The following is a 9,623-nucleotide window of genomic DNA, read 5'->3' as shown; positions in this document are numbered from 1 at the left end:
CTACCCAAATCAGTCTACATATTCAATGTCATCCTTCTCAGAGTCCCAACAGCATTTTTTTGCAGAAATAGAAAAACCCATTTTAAAATTTATATGGAAGGAGTTCCAGTCAAGATGGTGGAATAGATGGTCCACAGCGTCACTCTCTCCCACAAATCAACTAAATTTACAACTATAAAAATGTAACATCAGCCAAGCTGGGGCCACTGGAGCTCAGGCGAAGAGGAGGAAAGACCTATGGGGTGCATGAAGGTGGGAAAAACCAAGATGAGAGAAAGAAAAAGCTTCTCTGAGCATTTCAATGGTGATGGACACATGGAGCAGGAGCCAGCAGAAGCCACAGCTGTGCCCCTCAGATGGAGTTACTTGGAGGCTGCAGGGGAGAAGAGAGCCTTAGCGGCCCCCAGGGCAACAAAACCACTAATAGGGTTCCCATGGACCCATGCAGGAATTGAGGAGCCAGAACAAGTGAAAAAAAGGGAGCCACCCACAGGCTGGTGAGTCATCGCAAGGGACTGGCACAGGGCCTGTCCCATGGGAAGTGTTTGGAGCATGGGCGTTGGGGGAGACGTGCCCACCTGGGGAACACTGGGACACAGCAAGGACAGCCGACCTGCCCCCCAATCAGCACAGGACCACTTAGAGGAGACTGGTCAGGAATGCAGAATTGTGTGGGGTCAGTTTGATGAAACTCAGGCCCAGATCAGAGATTCTACACAACACAGATCCACCAGGTCTCTGGAGAGCCAGAAGTACTGATAAGATCAACCATTAAGCCCTGAGCTGCTCAAAAAGCCTCCCCTAGGGAAACAGCAGCAAAGCAGCAACTTAAACACCCACACAGCTCAAGTACTTTCTCCCACAGTAAGTTCCCCCATGTTAGAAGCAAAGGACAAAAAATTAGTTCTGGCCCAGGCACACCACCAGCACTTGGGGCCTGCCTTGGAACTGGAGGCTTGGATCTGGGGACCAGATCCCCCTCCCACTTCCTGGCAAACTGTACCAGTGCCTCGGGGCCAGCCTAGGGACCGAGGCATGGAGAAGGGGACTGGACCCCCCCCTCCCACAACCAGGCATACCAAGCCAGCATCTCTGGTCCCATCCAGTGACCCAACACATGGATCTGGGGACTGGACCCTCCTCCCACAACCAGGTACAACATGCCACCACCTTGGAGCCTTCCCAGGGACCCAGGACATGGAAAGGAGGACCAGACCTCTTTCCCACAACAAGGCACACCATGCCAGTGCCTCGGGGCCCACCCAGGGACCAGAGGTATGGAGCCAGGAACCAGACCCTCCTCCAACAACAAGGCACACCACACCAGCACCCTAGGGCCCACCTGGTCCAGAGGCATGCAGAACGGAATTGGACCTCTCTTCCCCAAACAGGCACACCAAGCCAGTGCCTCAGGTCCCCCCCCAGTGACTTCAGGTATGAAACTGGGGACTGGCAGACCCTCCTCCCACACCAGGCACAAAACACCAGCACCTCAGGGCCCACCTGGGTACCTGACACCTGGAAAAGGGGACCGGCCACCCCTCCCACAACCAGGCACATGGTGCCATCGCCTTGGGGCCTGCCCAGGGACCATAGGCATGGAGAGGGGACCAAAACACACCCCACAACCAGTAATACTGCCAGTGCCAAGGAGCATTCCAAAAACAGCACTTCCACGTGGGTGGCCCACCACAGCCACCACAATAACCATGGCTGCCACAAAAGCGACTAGACACCACAACCACCATGCAGATGGTCCACTAACCACTGGAGTGGATTCACACAAGAAGAGTCACCAGCAGAAACAAAGAAAAGAAGAAGAGGTCTCTCTCCACAAAGCCCATTTCAGAGTGACAAAGGAAGCATCTGCTCTATGATAATATTGGGGGACCTGATCACATCACTCAGCATTGGACAGATCATCTAGGCAACAAATTAACAGAGTAACCATTATTCTTTCAGAAGGAGAGAAGAAATCTAGGGTAATTAGAGTGGGGATGGGGAGGGAATGAGGGAAGGGGAGAGATTGGACAAGGGCCATAAAGAATAATTACAATTCGTAACAATATATATGCTAACAATATTGATTTAATCAACATATCTCAATGTTCACCCCCCAAAATATGTATAATAAATTTTGATTCAATAAATAAAATTAATTAAAATAAAATAAAATAAAACAAAATTTACATGGAATATCAAGGAACTCTAAATAGCCAAAACAGTTTTTTAAATTATTTTTTTATTTTGAGAAAGATCATTGGAGGACTCACAGTCTTCGATTTTAAAGCATATTACAATGCTACAGTAAGCAAACAGTGGTACTGACATAAAGTTACTAGACCAGTGGAATAGAATGTAGAACCCATAAATAAAGCCTTGCATGTATGGTCCAATGATCTTCAACAGGAGTGCCAACACCATTTAACGGTTGAAGGACTGCCTCTTCAACAAAGGAGTTGGATCAACTGGATATCCACATGCAGAAGCATGAAGTTAACTCAAATAACTATATTTAAGACCTAAAACTATAGAACTCCTAGAAGAAAACATAAGGGAAAATATTCATGATATTGGACTTGGAAATGAATTCTTGGATATAACACCAAAAGCACAGGAGACAAAAGCAAAAGCAGACATACGGGACTACATGAAACTTAAAAACTCTTGTTCATCAAAGGACACAATCTACCGAGTGAAAAGGTAACCTACAGAAAGGGAAAAATTGTTCGTAAATTATTTATCCAATCAGGGGTTAATATCCAGAAGACGTAAAGAAATCCTACAACTCAACAACAAAAAATCAAACAACCTGATTAAAAGTGGGCATAGGACATGAATAGACATTTCTCCAAATATGATACATAAATGGACAAAAAGCATATAAAAATACACTCAACATCACTTATCAGAGAAATACAAATCAAAAGTACAATGAGATTATACTTCACACTTGTTAGGATGGCTGCTATCAAAAGACATAAGCAGTGAGGAAATGTTAAGTGTTAGCAAGGATGTGCGGAAATTGGAAACTTTGTGCATTGTTGGTGGTATTGTAATATGATGCAAGGTCAATAAAAAGTAACATGGAGATTTCTCAAAAAATTAAAAATAGAACTACTATATGATCCAGCAAATTCCACTTCTGGGTGTATATCCAAAAGACTCAAAAACGAGGACTTGAAGAGATATCTGCACTCCCCTGTTTACAGCAGAACTATTCTCAATAGCCCTGAGGAGGAAACAGCTCAAATGTCCATTGACAGATAAATGGATAAACAAAATATGGAATTTATATATACACAGAATGTTATTCAACCTTAAAAACAAAGACAATTCTTTGACTTTCTACAATCTGAAAGAAATTTGAGGACATTGTGCTAAGTGAAATAATCCATGCATGAAACAACAAATATTTATATGAGATACCTAAAGTAGTCACTCACATGAGGTATCTAAAGTAGTCAAATTCATAAAAACAAAAATAAGAATGGTGCTTGTCAGGGACCNACCTAAAGTAGTCACTCACATGAGGTATCTAAAGTAGTCAAATTCATAAAAACAAAAATAAGAATGGTGCTTATCAGGGACCATATAGAACAGGGAAAGGAAAATTGTTATTTAATGGATAAAAAGTTTCAGATTTGCAACACAAAAAGTTTCTGGAGATCTGTTTTACAACAATGTAAACATACTTAATGCTACTAACCTTTACACTTAAAAATGGTTAAGATAGTAAATTTTGTGTTATGTGTGTGTGTTTTTTAACCACAATAAAGAAATTAAAACAGACAAAAAAATTATTTTGGTTGCACAACCTATTAAAAAATAATCTGACATATTACGCTATTGCACTGTTTCCACCACCATTAACATCTCTTATTGGTGTTAAAACGTTATTTTTCTGCTTTTGCCTTTATCACTCTGCAGTTTATTCTCAACACTAGAACCAAAGTGTCCTATTAAACTATATATCACGTTATGTACTATTTTTGTTCCAAACCTTCTAGTGATTTCCCATCCCCCTCAGAGTAGAAACCAAACTTCATTCCAGAATCGATTTCTCTCTATTCTCTGTCTTCTGTGTCACTTCTCAGACCCAACCCTCCTCACTATGCTGCAGTAAAACTTGCCTGAGATGTTTCTCCACACTCCTATTGCTGAGCCTTTGTTCTTGCTAATGCCTTTCAACAGAATTCTCTTCACGGAGATGCCTACATGTCTAGATTCCTTAATGCTTTTACTCAAAATTCATGTTTTTAGTAAGACTTACCTAGCTACCATACCAAAAAACGTAATCAACCCCCTTCCGATTTTATAAACCATTTCCTTGCCTTATTTTTTGCTTCTTCATATTTATGGTCTAATATACTATATATTTTAGTTATGTATATTGTATAAGACAAGTGATTGGGATAAAAAAAGAAGCTAAATAGGATAAAGCTATTATGGTAATTCATAATTAACAACTGAATTAAAGATAAAAATGGAAAGAGTAGAAAGTGAAATCAACCTCATGGAGAAAACTTGCAAAACATCATACAGACAGAGCAACAGAAGCAAAGAGGAAAAAAAAAGAAAAGAGGAAAAAGGAAGGAAGGAAGAGAGGGAGGGAGGGAAAGATGGAGGGATGGATGAGGAAGTCAGAAATAATTTGTAGCAATAAAAAACAGACGACTGATATTGAAGAAGTGCATAATTATTGTGAATGAATGAGTAGAGAATGAATGTAAAAAAAAATTATATTTAAAGCCATAAAATAAGGAACACTTGAAATATAAGAAAATCTGTATTTGCAGATTAAAAATTTTACTATAGTTCATTAAGTCTCAATGTACATTGTGGAAAATCAAGATATGGTAAGTAGAGTTATTAAATTCCAAAGTGGATGAATTATCATATTCAGACAAAATTAGGAATATTCAAAAAATAATAATTAGATATTCTACACATTTATTATGTTAGAAAAAAACTGGAGCATTGTCTACAAAAGGTTGATGCAAAACATATAAAAGTATAATTTTAATTTTCTATTTCTTGCAAGACAGTCTTTCTTTCTGGATGAAAAAGACATACTCTTCTTTTTGAAAAGAATACAAATTTCCTTTGAAAACATTCTTTAAAACTTTGTCAAGTTAAAATGATATTGACTTAGTTTTTAATTACTAGAAATAAGAAAGGGCTGATACATTTATACCTCTAATAAACACAAAATGAATTTGATAAACATGACTATGGAAAGAACCTAAGTTATAATGGTTAAAATTAGATGTGGTGCACATCTATTGAGAAGGTTAGGTTAGGTAGTTACTTCTCTTTAATTTTAGAAGCTGAAAATTTGAGGAAATTCAGGTTTAGTGTATTATTCACAAATACAAAAGGAATTATTGAGCACTAAAAGTCAACTTTCAAAGAATAACTTGCAAGTTGATAGAAGAAAACTAAGAGGTAAAGTCTGTATCACATAGCACATGTAGAAGAGAAGAAAAAATTAAATTCATAAGAAAATGACAAAAAGGTAAAATTAATCATTTAATTTTGTAACCATAATTGAATGTAATACACCCAGGTAAAGTAAACCAATCAGACTGGGAAAGACCCATAGCAGTGAGTCTTTGTTATTTATAAATAAATATTTAAATGGATGCGACTAAGAAAAATTGAAAGACTGTGAATGCTATACTAGGCAAATACACCAAGTAAAGATAATATCTGTACAATAATAAGATAATTAAATCTAAAATATAGTTTATTTTCTACTGAAGAAAAGTGTATTACAGTGTATAACTTTAATGAATTTTTATTTGTCAACTGTGTCAGGAAGAACACAATGAGTACTGTACATACACTATCTAAATTAATGCTGAAATTAGAGAATATTGGGGGCAAAACCAAGCTGATAAAATATAGTTAAAGTAAGGAATAAATAAATAGTTCTATAAATTTGAAAAGGAAAATAATATTGCTGATCATTAAATTCATATATTTTGCTGTAATGTGTTGGTGAGGCTATTCAGGTACAGACACATTACTCATAGGAGTGATAAAATTGCTATCATTTTTATGTCAATCAATTTGACGATATCTACTAAAATAATTTTCTTTCCCTTTGCCCTAAAAAGTCCATTTCTAGGAATAGAGCACATGAACATACTTCAAAAAGTTCATGGAAAGATTCATATTATCTTTCAATTCTATTTTTCCATGAACTTTTTGAAATATCCTCATATTCTACATATATCATGACATATGTGCAAAATGATGCAGGCACCAACACATATATCATAGCATTGTTTGTATTAGTAAATCATTCAAAATAATCATACCACATTTATCCAAAGAAATTGCATTTTAGATATAAAGATGAAGTTTATATATTGTTAATAAATGGCTTCAAATACACACACATACACACACACACACATATAAATGGAAAACAACAAGATACAAAAAATATGTATAGTGTGGTAGGCACAAAATATTTCTGGATGGCTTTCCAGGTAAAAGCAGTGATGGCCCCTGGGTGGCCTGGTGAAGAATATGAATTAAAGGCAGTCTCACCTATGGTTATACTTTCTTGTAGTCTTTGAATTCTTATTATAAAGAATAAAAATGGTGTATTGAAGTAAATAAAAGTAAAGGAATGATCTAAAGTCACACTATTGCTTCTTGTATGTGTTATGTGATCATTTGCATTAAAGACGAATAACCATCAAACTTAGTTCTCCCCAGGGGGATACTGTTCTGTCAGCTGTGAGGTAAGATAATAATAAAATAAAATAAAGAGTACTTTACAGTAAAGTCAACTCTCTTTTGCATAATTCTTTGCCATTGTTTTGTTTCATTTACTTATTCTTTCAAACAACATTACTGGCCAAGATCTATATAGTACTAGAGAAGGATGAATTGGACACTGCGCATATTGCTAACTGAAGTTTACGTGCTAATCAAGAATCACAGCATAATGGGTTAATACAACAACAAAAGTCTGTGCAAAATCATATTAATTTAATATAAAGCACCTCTTATCCACATATGATTTGTGAAGGTAGATTGCACTGAAATGCCCAGACCAACAATGCCTTTTTTATGTGGATTTGTTTTTGTAAGAAACAGGAATTTCTACATAACACAAGTTACAAAAGATTTTTGTTTTCCTTATGCATTACTTTGCAAGCACTGCCAAGACAAAGCAGAACAGTTAGGGTGGTTTAAACAAAAGAAATTTATTGTATTACAGTCCTGGGCGGTAAAGGTCCAAGATAAACATGTTGTCAGAGTTAACTTCTTTGCCTCTCTCCTTGGTTGGCAAATTGCCATACTCCCTCTGTTCTTCAGATGGTCTTTTCTCTGTATGTATCTGTGTTCTAATCTATTCTTCTTAAAAAGATACATGTCATATTGGATAAGGGCAGACTCCAATGACCTCATTTAACTGTAATTACATGTTTAAAGACCCCATCTCCACAAAAAGTCACATTCTGAGGTACCGGGGCTTAGGATGTCAATATATGTATGAATTATGAAGGAGACAATTCAACGTACAACAGCCTCACTAGCAGTTTAAAAAATATTCGACAGTACAATAATACTCTCAATAGTAATTTAAGTTACAAACGCCAAAGGTTGTTCATTTTGAAAATTTTAGATTTGAGAAATAATATATATTTGGATATACAGTTCAAATATATTTTGATAACTATGGGATTTGTTGCAATACACTGTTCTTACTAACATTGACATTGTTTTTTTTTTTTTCCTTATGAAACAACTGTACATCTTCTCTCCTAACAAAGCACATGGTAAATGTTTTTATTTACAGAATATATTTTATTTGGGGATTTTGTTTCTGTTTTGTTGACATCACAGTTCTGCAAGTGTGAGACTCACCACAAACATTTTTCCACCTAATTTGCTCATTTTTTGAAACATATTTATATTTAGCCAGCATGTATGTTGCTGGTTTTCATTTTAGGCATCATAACTTGATTTAAAAATAGAAATCACTTTTAATCAAACTGAAAGCAACACATTTCAACGATTCAAAAACCTTAAATCTTAGAAATTTTAACTAAACATTTTCTAAATATTATTAATATTCAAATATTAATCCTAAACTGTAGGATTAATCCTAAAAGTTGCTTGTCCTTTGTCAGATTATTTTTCTTCCAGTTTTAAATAGCATGCATCTTTACGTTAGCTCAAACAGTGATTGTCACTTAACATAATATAAAATATTACCTAGATGTCCATAATCAAATTAACACACACAAAAAAAATACACTAAAAATTGGGGGGGGGCCTGCATTTTTTCAAAGTAAATGTGTTAGTGTAACTATCATTTATATTAAAACAAACAACCAAAAATCTATAACATTACCAGTGACCTGGAAGCCATTTCTGGGTCATTACCCACACCAGAAAAGTTAACTGTTTTTCTGATACTAATCACTCAACATTATATATACCTGGTCTTAAGCTTCAAGTAAATAGAACCGTATGGTTTTAGATTTTTTTGTTTCAGAAATTTTAAATTAAATAATATCTTGTTAGAATTATGAATGTTTTTATATCTAAAAGTAGTTCATTACTTTTTCACTCAGTATGGTATTCCACTTAATCAATTATCCACAAGTTTTGTTGACATTTAATTTATTTCCACATTTAACCTAATATTAGTGCTCTTTTGACCATTCCTTTATGTGTTTTTTGGTGAACATATGCAAATATTACTTTTGGATTATACCTAGAGGTGGACTTATTAGGTCATAGGGCATGCATAAAGTCAAATTTAGTAAATACTGCCAAACAGTTTGCACAAATGCTTATGCTAGTTTAGACTTCCGAGGAATCTATGAGAATTTCAGGTGCTCACATCTTTGCCAACTATTGGGATTGTCTTTTTTTTGTTGTTTTTTTCTTTTTGATAAAGCCACTAGGTGAGCATATAGTGCTATCTCATTGTGGTTTTAATTTGCATTTCCCTGATGCATAAAGAAGTTGGGAAACTTTTAATATCTGTATTGCCGATTTGGATGTCATGTTTCGAGAAATACCTGTTCAGGATTTTTACCAATAACGTAATTTAGCATTTTATATTTTTCATTTCATAGGAAATTTACAAACATATTCTGAGGGCCAAAATAAAGTTGAAATTGAATGTGGAAATAATATGAAAATAAAATATTAGTAAAATAAAAATATAAATACTTGATATGCTTAATAATCATATTAGAAAATCTCATGGCCCAGGGGGGGAAAAAATGGGGTCCATTCCACATTGTTCAAACTCTCCATGATCAGTCATTTGGAAAATCTATCAGAATAGAAGAATTAGTATAGATTACATTGCTTTTAATTGCTAACAGAAAAAGTTTTAAAAATAAAACTAGAACCCATTTTAAACTTAGTTTAAATACTATATAAATAATATGAACAATTACACTAAGAGATTTTACACACTTTTAGTAAGGGTAAATGTTAAATCTAAAGATATTTTTTCATGAAAATTTTCAATAATATACAGATATTTATATATATATTTGGGGTTAGATGATTCTTTTTTATTTATTTCCTATTGCTTTCTCTATTTTTAAAATAGTATAAGCAATAAAATGTAATCT

This window comes from Galeopterus variegatus, unplaced genomic scaffold, assembly GCF_000696425.1.
Source record: "Galeopterus variegatus unplaced genomic scaffold, G_variegatus-3.0.2 Scaffold1068, whole genome shotgun sequence".
NCBI classification, from domain to species: domain Eukaryota; kingdom Metazoa; phylum Chordata; class Mammalia; order Dermoptera; family Cynocephalidae; genus Galeopterus; species Galeopterus variegatus.
Note: the sequence above shows the minus strand (reverse complement) of the source record.